An 11,832-nucleotide genomic window follows, 5' to 3' on the forward strand; every position below is an offset into this window, starting at 1 on the left:
TCGGCCTACCAAGCAAGTTTTTGGGATATGGGAGGAAACCGGAGTGCCCGGAGAAAACCCACGCGGACATATGATGGATTGCACGGGTGTAACTAATTAATTGTCAGGCAAGTGCATAGCGCTCCAACGCAAATGTAGGTTATCAATAACGACTTGTCAGGGTAGCAACACATACACACACACACACACACACACACACACACACACAGACTTTGCTCACCCCCTCCCCCTGTGCCCTTTGACCTTGTGTGCCAACGAGATGTTCATTTTGGCAGCCATGTTTGAACAAAAGCGGCACGGCTCGGGCTGAGCCAGAATGAAGTGGGCCAAAGTATGCAGGGGAGGGGAGAATGTGCCCTTTGTTGCCCCCTGGCCCATTCTCTCCATCACTCATATCCTGAACCCCCCCCCCCCCCCCACTCCCACAGTAGCGTGCGGACTGGGGGGGGTGGCATCAATATACAGCGGTTAAAGGTTTTCACGGCACCACAAAGCCGGGGCAGAGTAGGCAGGTGCACCTGGCCTGGAGAGAAGCCCGGGCGGGCATAACAACAGGTTGACCTTCCAGGGACTGTAATCATGTAGCGCCATTAACGCCCCGAGAGCACTCGCCCCCTACCCTTGCTCGCTCTCCTTCGTGCCCTATCCCTCCTTTCTTCCCGTCGGTCACGCAGCGGCGCACACGCCGCTCTCACTGGCTGGCCAACTGGCCAGCCAGAGAGAGCAACCTCACTGGCGCTCATTTCACATCCATGGCAAGTCAAGTGCATGTAAACACAACAACAGCGTGCGACATAATACCACAAATCACACATCCTAAGCTAAGCACTCGTGTCATAATATGGATACATTCAGGTGGGCGCACACATTCTCTTTCTTCTCGACCTTTTGTGTGTGTGTCTGTCATTCAATTTGCACTTGAGCAGCAAATCTTACTGGCTTGGGGCCTTTTCGAGTTTGCAAATGATTTGTCTATCCATCTGTGCTTCTATCCGTCTATCAGTCTGTTTGTCTCTCCGTTGAGAAAAAGTGCCTCCCCTCTCAAAAAAAAAGAAATCATCAAACAGGTTAATGTGCAGGGGCCAAGCTGCACGTTTGCGAAGGTCCACTGGGCCACTCGGAATGTGGGCGCAGACCACACCCTGCCCGCGGGCCGCCACTTTCCCATCACTGTCGTCTTCTCTCTCTTTCATATCTCTTGATTATCTCTAACTCTACCTTGAATGTTCCTCGTAAACGAGCCACACGTCATCTCCCGCGGGTGATCGATGGTTCAGCAAACATGAAATGTCCATTAAAGCCCCAAAACAAGGTTAGCCGACTGTACGCTCATACAATTGCTATTGATTGTCGGCATATTTTTTCTCCAATTCATCTTTTCCGGATGAGGAGAATCTTCTCTCTGCAGTCTTTTAGCAAAGTGAGCAAGTATTTCGCTGTGTAAACACAACATGATCGGCTGCATTATTTAGGAAAACTTTTGACTATGGATGTGTCGTATTCTGTTGCACGTGCACACACACACACACACACACACACACACACACACACACACACACACACACACACACACACACACACACGCACACACGCAGAATGTCTTTGCAGACAGTCCTTCCCCGTGCAGTCCCATTAAGCAAAGCAAACAGAGCTTCAAGTCCCTCACGTCTGGTCGCATCTGACTTAAGTTGATCGTGACAGCTGCGGCGGGCACGCGGGCCACCTCGCACGCCGTCGCCCCGTCGTCCTCCATACAGAGAGACGACAGACGCTGCGCACTCGGGATCGTGGACTTCATTAAGGACTCTGCGATGTTTGGAAATGAACAGTCGACGCGTGCCACATTTTAGTTGGCTAGAAGCCCTCATGCTGATTTCTCTGGATGAAAATGATTCCTGCTGTATTTCTATTTGTCCAGATATGAAAATGCACCGTCATGGCCTTCTGAGGTGTGCATGCTTGTCCTCTATGTCAACCTAAATCACACACTGGAAGGAACCGTTCTCCAATGTCTTTCTTTGAAGATGCTGAGCATCCAGACAGGTCCAGGTAATTGTGGCCCTCCCTCGGGACGTGTCCAGACAGCCACAAACTAACCATTAATAGTAGTTCACATCGGAAAATATTCCCAAATTGGCTAAGAGGGGATTCCCGCGATCCTAAATCCCATCCGGCTGGAGCCATAATGACTTGTTCTCGTTGGTTCTCCAAAGTTGTACTTGTGGATTGGCATTTAAAGGATTAGCTAGTTTACATTCCTGTGTAATTAGACACCACAGCTGTCTGTCAAGCAGAAGCCAATAGCTGATTGGCCGAGACCCCCCCACCACCCCCGCCCCATCGGCCTTTGAATCAAGAAGAAATCGCTCAAGCGGAAGGAAGGAAGCAAAGCTTGTAACGAGAGCGACGAGAAGCCACCGATGTCAACAACAAGGAAGCTAAAACCAAAAGGTTGTCGCTGAAGTGCGCCTCGCGCGGGTGGGGGGCAAACGTGGTTTGTCTGATCTGGATCATATCGTCAGCGCCGATGAATGATTGATGAGTGGAGCATTACCAGCCCGCCACTGCAGCCTCGAAAAACAACACACACAAAAAAAGCAGTCAACTCCATCTCACAGTTGACCCAAACGTGACCGAGATTTTCGACACTCGCCCTGCATTCGATCTTGAAAGAACAGAAATATGGTTCATGATTCTTTCTGGCGACATTTTAAAGTGCTTGCTTAAGCACTTGTTATTTTTATTCCTGGAAAGAAATGAGCTCTGATAACTTGAGCGGCAAATGCGGAGACATCTTGGAAACATCCGTGACAAGGTGTGGGATTACGCGCTCACATAGAAACCATTATCCCCCGCCGACGTGGCGAGAATCTGACGTCTTGTATGAATTCATGCAGACAACCGCTGTGATTTTTTGCGCCGTGACATTTAAAGCAGAGACCGAGATCGTCAAAGCTAATGGAAGCTGAAAAAAAAGTACAAGCGAGGCTGGAATCCAAGAAAGAAATGCTCCCATATGTCATTCTTCCTGTCAACGACAATCTGTGTCGTGCTCGTCAAAAGAAGGAACAACGGGCACAACGTCTCCTCAACGGTAATTGCCCCATTCCTGGGCTACTCGGGTGGTCCTTGGGGGCGCAATTGCCTCAAAGCCAAAAGGTAAGCAGAGCTGCATTGAGTTTGGTCGGATGCAAAGACTGGCGTTGACTGCCGATTAGCAATTGCTAGGTGAAGTTATTTGACTTTATGATCTCCGCAGGCGTGGTTTTGCTATCTGATTGGCAAGTGTATGAAGTGCTGCTTCCACGAGTGAAAAGACGGCCGGAAAAGATCGTCGCTCACTGACAGGTAATGATGTTTTCCTCGCAAGTTGCTTCAAGTGTCTGCACGATAAAAGCCAAAAGTTTTTGTGTCAGTTTCCACTTGCCTTTGGCCGTACTTGACATTCTCATGCGAGGCGCTAATTACAATACAGCTGAGAGTGAGCGGCGGCAGCAGCGGGCGGCTCGAGAAAAGATCACTGATTGAATAACAGCGGCAAGATGGCAATGAGTCACCACGATGCCCGTGATTACGTGAGACCCACTAAAGGTCATTAAGATATGGCAGCATTAAGATGAGAGCTCAAATGCGCGGCGGGGGTGGAAATTAAGTTTGTGGGGGGTTTTTTCTTCCTTTTTTGTGGCCTGGCTTCTCTCTTTCCCCGCCAATCTGCTTGTGAAATCTACTCTCGCCACCAGTAATTACAATGAATGACTTGATCTGGCTGCGGCCCAGATAAGGCCGTCCCCGCGATCTTTATCGCTGTCATCGCAGGACAAACGCCTGCTAGCCAATTCGGCCCTAATCTTCTGCGTAAACAATACCGATATTTCACCGCCGCCAAGGAGGAAGAGGGGGAGGGAGAGGACGGCAAAGATGCGGCTGCAAACTGGTAGCGTGGCGACCTGATTGAAGTTGCCTTTTGCATCGCTTGCATTTTTTTGTACTTTGGATGAGGTACGCCTTCAGTCTCTATGTGCAGCAGAAATGGTTCTTCGTCATCTTTGTTGTCATGGCGACTAACAACAAGGATTTAAAAGGCGCATTTAGCCACCAGGATTGCACCTTTGGTTACAATGCGACGCAGGATATCAGACAAGCCGTTTTAAACTAAAAAGAAAAACTTACCGTATAGCTAACATATTTGTCGCACGACGCCCACATTGATTTTGACACCAGCTCGTGTCGCAAATGGACCCGGACCTGATGTGTGGCTAACTAGGTGTGGTATGGCCTGAGGAGGATTCGAAATAAAAGTTGACCGACTGACCACAGCGCCAAATGTGTGACTGTGCGAGTGTTTCAGAGTGACACCTTCAACGGCGTCCACTCAGTCAGGAGTGGCCAAATGAGCCGCAACATTTCTATTGTTGTCGCAAGACAAACGGCGGCGCTGAGGCCGTCCGTTTCCAGGGGAAACTGTCCAACAAGCAGCTCCTCATCCACTTACTCATTAGTTTGACTCTGCCTTCTTTGTGTCAGACCAAGAAGGGACAAGAAACTCTGAATTGAACAAATTCAATGTGTACAGCACTCCATGATTAATTCAGTGCAATGGCCACCGGGGGCAGTCTAATCCAGTCATGAAGTCTCAAACAAAGACGACTTAAACAAGTGACACAGTCAAGTTCAGTTAGTTAGAATAGTCTCCATTTCTCGCCGCGATTATCGATGCTATTTGTTAGCCTGTTACTGACGAGAAGTTACAACTACAAATACAAATTTCCCCATGTTTCCTTATTAGGAGTGAAAAGTGGAGACGATGTGAAATGAGATATGAATGAGAGACCAAGATCCTGTTACTGTGTTTCCACAAATGAAATGAAAAAGAAATCAATTATTAGCCCATTATAGTCTTATCTGGAAGGAAGTAAAGTGCTGAGTGTGCAAAGTGAGAATTGTTTTAATGGCTGGATGGTGTTGAATGTTATTCTAGACTTTACACCTGCATATTAAAGTAAGATTGTTGTTCAAATGCCACGCCCCCTTTGATTTTTCTCTAATTGGTGGTTAAAAAGAGATTACATCGGAGGCAGTATGAATTTAGATGTCACGTCATGATGCGTGTTTTGGTCGCCAATCACGTGATCAGTGTTTAAGCCGTGTGTGTGTGTGCCTGCGTGCGTGTGCGTGCGTGTGTTGCTTTGAAACATCAAAACAGGCTTACAACACGACCGGCTTACCGGCCGCCCCTTGAGGGATGGATGAATGGTTGTTGCGTAAACATCACACCTACGAGACACTTCATTAGGCACACTTTCACCTATCTGGGAGATGACACGACTGTGGTGGACGGAGAAAACGCTTGACTAAGATGTTTTCCCACAAAGGAGCTCACGTCGGCCCGACAATAAAGGAGTCACTGTGCCGTGATTTTCCTGCTGACGTCATGTCTTTGTTCGGCCGGACACTCCAGCTCGGTGGCCGAGGCGGACAGACGAGCCCCCTCACAGCGCTCTGCTTGCGTTTCATAGATGTGTCACCGTCCCTGGACCAAAATGACTCATCTGCATCCCGGCTGACTCTGGCTTTCTTGTCGGTCCACTTTCAAATGTGACTCAGTGGATTGGAATGGAGACAAAAGGACAAGGGTGGGCTTGGACGTCTGTCCGTGCAGTGAGAGTGACGACTAAAATACTTGGATACTCAACTGTTGTAGACTTTTGTTCTTCACATATCTGTATCAGGGTTATTAATAACCGTTTGACATTTGTCATTAATTCAGTGAGTCGTCGTTAGTTTTGAAGCTGCGTTCAGAAATGATCCGGCAGCACATGGGGACAATGAAATGTTTGCTTAATAACTACCTGAAAGGCTTTCTTTTGAGTTAAAAATGGCTTACCTTAACCTGGATTGCGCGTCGCATGGTAGCCACATAGGTTCATGTAAAACCTTGTTGTGGGAACCCAAAGCTAATTGCTATGACTGCCCTTCTTCTTCTGCTTCTTCTTCTTCTTCGGACTGGAAGAGAAACAAGAGCAACTTATACCAGAAATACAAAAGTAGAACAGTAGTCATGGCAACAGACTTACGGTTACCGCCACGAGGATTTCATGCCTGATTATCCATTTTCAAAGTTCCATTTGTTTTGTGTAACAAGTGCTTAGGAAGGTGCAGACCATGTGTTTGTCGTTTTTAATCCAGACATGACTCTCCTGCCGAGAAATCTAACCTCTAATTTGCAGAAATTGTCACCTGACCCAGTAACGCAAACTATGATCTCTAATCCACAGCTACTGTCAGTGGGAAATTGTCAATTGTGAGTCCAAAGTTGTAAATTTTGGGCAGCTGAGGGATGCAAAAGCGCTCCAAATCCCGTCTGGTTCTGGAAGGACACACGGCAAGGACGTCAAAGTGTCCATCCGATTGGAGAGTGGCCGTGTGAATTATTCACGGCATGCAATGGTGGGGAGCCGAGTGATCCGGGCCCGAGACGGCCGAGCTCATTAAAGTGTCCGTATTCAAAGTGCGCCGCTGTCTCATCCGGCTTGGGAGGAAAGAGAGATCAGTGGTGATACCTTTCCTCTCCTCCCGCCCGCCTCCCCCGCTCTCACTTCACTTATCCTCCGCTCCCCTCGGCTTTCTGGGGAAAATTACAACCTGACTGCTCGCTTTAATATTTCAGCATCTAAGTGAGTGTGACAGGCTCTTCTTTGTGTCACCCCCTCGCTCGCTCGCTTGCCGCCGCCTCGTCCACACCGCCCAACCTCCTCGTGTCGCTTTCTTATCATTCGCCCAGTGCCTCAACTTTTACCGTGTGACAAGACAAGTGGGTTTGGAGGACGAGGGCGGGGGAAGAGGGTAAAAACAAATCAGGCTCAAAGCCGAGCTATCAGCCTGTCTCTCCCTTTCCTCGCGACACAAACACGACAACGAGCCCGCAATGAGCAGCGCCAGGTAATGGCGGATGCCGCTCCAGTGCGCACGGACAGCGCTCGCCCGTGACAGCCCGTCAAGTGATCTCATCCGGAGAGACAGACACGCATTCGGTGGGGAGGAGGAGGTGTGTGTGCGTGCGCCAGTCGCCTCCCGGCCCTGAGACACTTGTGCTCAAAAGACTGCAAATACACCAAAAACGCAGAGTCAGCCAAGTCAGATACGTGGATCCTGAAGGATGGGACGACGGCTGCTTTGACAACGCGCGTAGCATTTCTGAGCTGTCAACGCTTGGGGGCCACCGCATTGTTTTGAGCAAATTAAGCGTGTCCACTTTTTTGCATTTCTTCTGAACACAAAAAGCTGACGTGTCACTCAGACACCAATGCTTGCGAAAGTAGCAAATTTCATCAGTGTTTGTGAAAGGTCGCAAAAATGGACGTTTTATACTTCCTTATACTACTACTTTCCTTGTCGGAATTTGTTTGGGTTTATAAAAATCTTCACAGGCACTTTTTACTTGTTGCCAACAGTTATTGAAATTTGAACACATTTTCTTTGTGAGGAAAACTCAAACTCGGCTGCATTTCCAAGTGTCCGCCTCTCTCTTTTTTTTTTTACTTTTTTTCACGCCAGGAAAGCGCAATGACAAACCTGGATATGAACGTAACATAGATTTAATTCCCCGACCTTGACCTTATTGATAACCCGCCGCTAACTGTTCCTACACGTGCGCGCATGTGCTCTGGCAGGAAGCGGCGTGTTGTTTTGTGTGGTGCGCTCAGCGCCATTACTACGTATACGCCGCCTCAATAACGGATCTGCTCGGTGCCGCCCGCCACCTCTTATTTCAATCCGTGCCATTTGATAGCCCGGCTGGCTTCCACCTCCGTTAACGTCCCCCCGGAGGAAGTGTGTCTCTTTTCTTCCAATAAGCGAGCCGCCAACAACGCCGCGGGGCTGGCGCGCAACTCTTGAAAAAGTCACCATTGATCATATAATTTACTCCCCTCTATCAAGCCACAATGCTATTGATCAAATAATTCCATATGCGGGCCAAATTGCTAAAATGGGGCTGTTGCGCTTAAAGCGCGCGGCGTAATGGCTTTGCCATTGATCGCGCCTTGTCCCGGCGCGCTTCCCCACGCAAACAAACCCCGGCGAAGGCAAAAAGGACGCCGCTTGGACATGCACCAAGGTGTGCCGGGACGGCGGTTCATCACTTGGTTTGTGCGCTCGCCGCATCTTTTGTGTTTCCCGAGCGGTGCCGCTGAGTGGCAGCCGGCTTTTTGATACTGACTGGAAGATAAAGCCCCAGTTGAGTGGCCAATTTGACCCCGTTTTCACTGGCCTGACCGATTTCCTGCCGGCGGTCGCCTGCGGTCACGCAAGCGCGCGCACACACACACAAACACGCACACACACGCACATTGACTGTTCGTTAGTGTGTGCGTGCGTGTGTGTGTGTGTGTGTGTGTGTGTGGGTGTGTGTGTGACACAGATGCTCACATCAGCATAGTGTGTGTGGTACCTGTAGACATAAACACACACGCAGGTCTCATTCGCTGTGTTGATGTGCTGCATGGAGTTGATGATTAGGCTGACCACATGTCCTACTTTTTACGTGAGTAATACAATTTGTCAATGGGGGGTGGGGGGGGGAGTTTAATTCAATTTTACAAAACTGCAACTTTGACATTTTGGTTCAACGACCTAATTGAAAATCAACACAATTCCCGCTAAACGGGTCCACATGACGTCAAAATCCCAAAACACGTTTTCTCGCATTTACGGCATGGCGAGCATCTCCGAAAGTAGCGACTGTCCGATCGGTTCCGCCGGGAGGAAGATGGAGTGTGACAGAAGAGGAAAGAGGGTGAGAGTCCAGCTGGTGGCGAGACGTACGAGCGTGACGCCTGCTGTCTCGCTGTAGCGGGTTCTGGCCGGCCCGTGCTGCAACATACATGACAGCACTGTCACACTCTGTTAGCATCCTCGGTTTCACCCCAACACTTGGATCGCCGACCGAGCGGAGGAGCCCGAGAGCCGAGGAAAAGTATACAAATAAGACAGGTCTTTAGTCATATTTAGGAATGACGAGTTAGCGTCAAGAAATTTTGGTCAGAAACATAAATGACAATACGTGGTCACATTTTTATTGTGCAAGCCTTTGTCGGATAAATTTAAAAATAAATGTCAAAATCCCCATGTGCTAGATTTAAAAAGTGATGACTGTTTAAAATCAGCATCAAAACTACATTTATGGACACCGTCTCAGATTAAAATTTACAATGCTAATTTTTGTTAGCACGCGTTTTACATTAACCTAGCACTAAACTCGCGGACAGTTTGGCTGAAAATGTGATTCGTGGTTTCATTTGTGTGTCGCAACTGTTGGGGAGGATTTTTTTTTTTTTTTTTTAAATTTTACTCACGAGATGTTTTGTGTTTTTGTGGCCCTGTAGCCTGCAGCACATTGTCGAGTGACACGATTTATGTGTCGCCGCTGTTGTTCTGCAAGTCACGTGCCCACACAAACACTACACCGCTGTAATCTTTGAGGCATTAATCTGCTGCGAAAACAGTCCCAACTTTTCTGCAAGGGCTTTCCATGCCATTTCTCAGCAGAGGATTTGCATCCATTCAGCCTCAGATTATTTCCTCCACATTACAAAGTTAAACCGGGGAGAAAAATCGTACACATGCGAAATATGCCCGTTTGCCAGCCCCGGAGGATTAGAGGACACTTTGAGTTGAGTCTCCGCAGTTGTTTTGTTGTTTTTTTACCCTGACTGAATGCAATAGCACATCTTATATTTTCTTCACGTTGCGAGCAAAACGTTCGTCCGTGTACTGTTATCATGACGAGCGGAGGGAAAACGTAAATCATGTGCCATCAACGTTCATGGGCAAGTGAATGACTTTTTTAATGCAGCTATATTTATTATTTTAATCATCTAAGGCTGCTGACATAAAGAATTTATTACAGCGATAATATCAAGAATCACAGAGCACATTACTGTCAAATTATGTCAATATTTTAATTTGTTCTGAATGCAATCAATACAACCAATCAATTCCGAATAGAGTATAGGAAAATAAGCAAGACTATAGTTTTGTTCTAGGTGTCCATTTTGGCCTCCTTTCGATCCACTCCGCATCAAGTTTCATGCATGTGGAAGCAGCAAAGAGATGTCTCATTTGCATCTGATAAATAAATAAAACTGGCCAATCAAGTCTACCTTGCGCGTGCGTGTGCGTGTCATGGCCCTGAGCTGGTTAAATTTGCATGACAGGAGGCGGACATGAATGCAGATGAGACTTGTGATTGGTCCAGTTAGGTGTTTTTTTTCCCTCCTTTTTTACGTGAGGAGACAACAACGAGCGCCATGGAGAGGGAGGAACAGGAAGTGCTGCACATTGGAGACCCCTCCCCTCCTTATCCGCTCCCACCTCAGCCTCTGCCGCTGCCCTCCGCACAATGATGAATTTCAACTATGTTGTTCACTTTAGGAGTAAGTGGCAGCCACTTCTTAAAGCTGCTTTGTCCAGATAATTGATTTTCAAATAGTTTGGAGGATGAGAAACCTCGTGAGAGGAGGAGGGCGGCGGGCTACCGGCTTTATTTATGTGTTGATTGTGTGTGTGTACGTGTGCTGGAAGGATTCCTTCATTCACGTAGGAAGGAGGCCGAGGCCGGGGCGCCAGCTGTAATTACACTCATACAGCTCTGGAGACATAAACGCGCACGCACATCAAGAAAGATGAATTTTTCACATCTTACACGTTGGTTTCATCTGCAGCGTCTGAGCCACGCCGACCGCTGCAGTAAACATGGCCGCCCCGCCCCACCGATAACCGAGCGCGCGGCATGGCGGCGACACGGACTCAATGAGATGCATTAGCGGCCGGATTTGAATTGACAATGTAATTTGCCGCCTCTTCTTCTGGTCTCTATCGGAGCGCGCCACTCAGCCCTCGTTTAATTCGGAGCCAGGCCGGGCAGCCGCGAGGCTTTCCGTCATGAATATGTTTAACGCCCAAACAGCGCACGGACCACAGAATGAGATTTCAAAAAAAAAAAACATCAACGGGTATTTCATTTTGAAGTACATACTCAAATGGGTGCAGTTAGAAAAGGATGTTTGCACCGTTGGGGGTGTGAACACCCAATTAAGATCAAATCCACCAAAACCATGCTCTAAAGTCTTGACTACCTTGCCAGGTGCGCCAGGAACGTGTCATGGAAAACATTTCATCACGACCCATTTGTGCAAGTGCGTGGGGTCGCCACACGTCTGCAGCACGTTGCCACATTGGCGCCGGTGAGCCGGAGCCATCCGCCAGGTGAGATGAGAGAACACGCCTCTCTGCCATTTCCACCGACTTGAACTTTTGTCTGTTGACAGCTTTGTCCCGGGGCCTCATTTGCCCGCATAATTGAGCTATATGAGCTACATAAGCTAAAACAGCTCATCGGCGTCACCTCTTGTTTAGCGCCTGATTGTTCCTTCTTGAGTGTGTGAAATTCAAACCTGCCCATTGTGCAAGAGGTGGAGCGAGACGCCGGCCGCTTCTGTGCTGACATGCACGCTGTCTCTGCAGCCAAATTCTCACGTTGATGTTGAGCGCGCACGCACACACACACGCACACACACACACACACACACACACACACAAACACAAACATATATGTAGACGCGAGCATGATGATTGCACACACTTGACAGCACACACTCTCAGCACAACTTTGTGTTTTGTGTGCGTGCGTGTCTTCCAATCTGATTCAGATTGACAGGATGCTTAGGAGGCTTGCTGCTCACTGTAATTACACACACTTGAGAAATGTCGGCTCTCGCGTTGAAGAGGAGGGTGTAATCAACGCTGGCTCGCTCACTCGCTCTCCGTCTCACA

Source organism: Syngnathus floridae, chromosome 9, assembly GCF_059516105.1.
Source record: "Syngnathus floridae isolate MCC-2025c chromosome 9, RoL_Sflo_1.0, whole genome shotgun sequence".
Taxonomy (NCBI): domain Eukaryota; kingdom Metazoa; phylum Chordata; class Actinopteri; order Syngnathiformes; family Syngnathidae; genus Syngnathus; species Syngnathus floridae.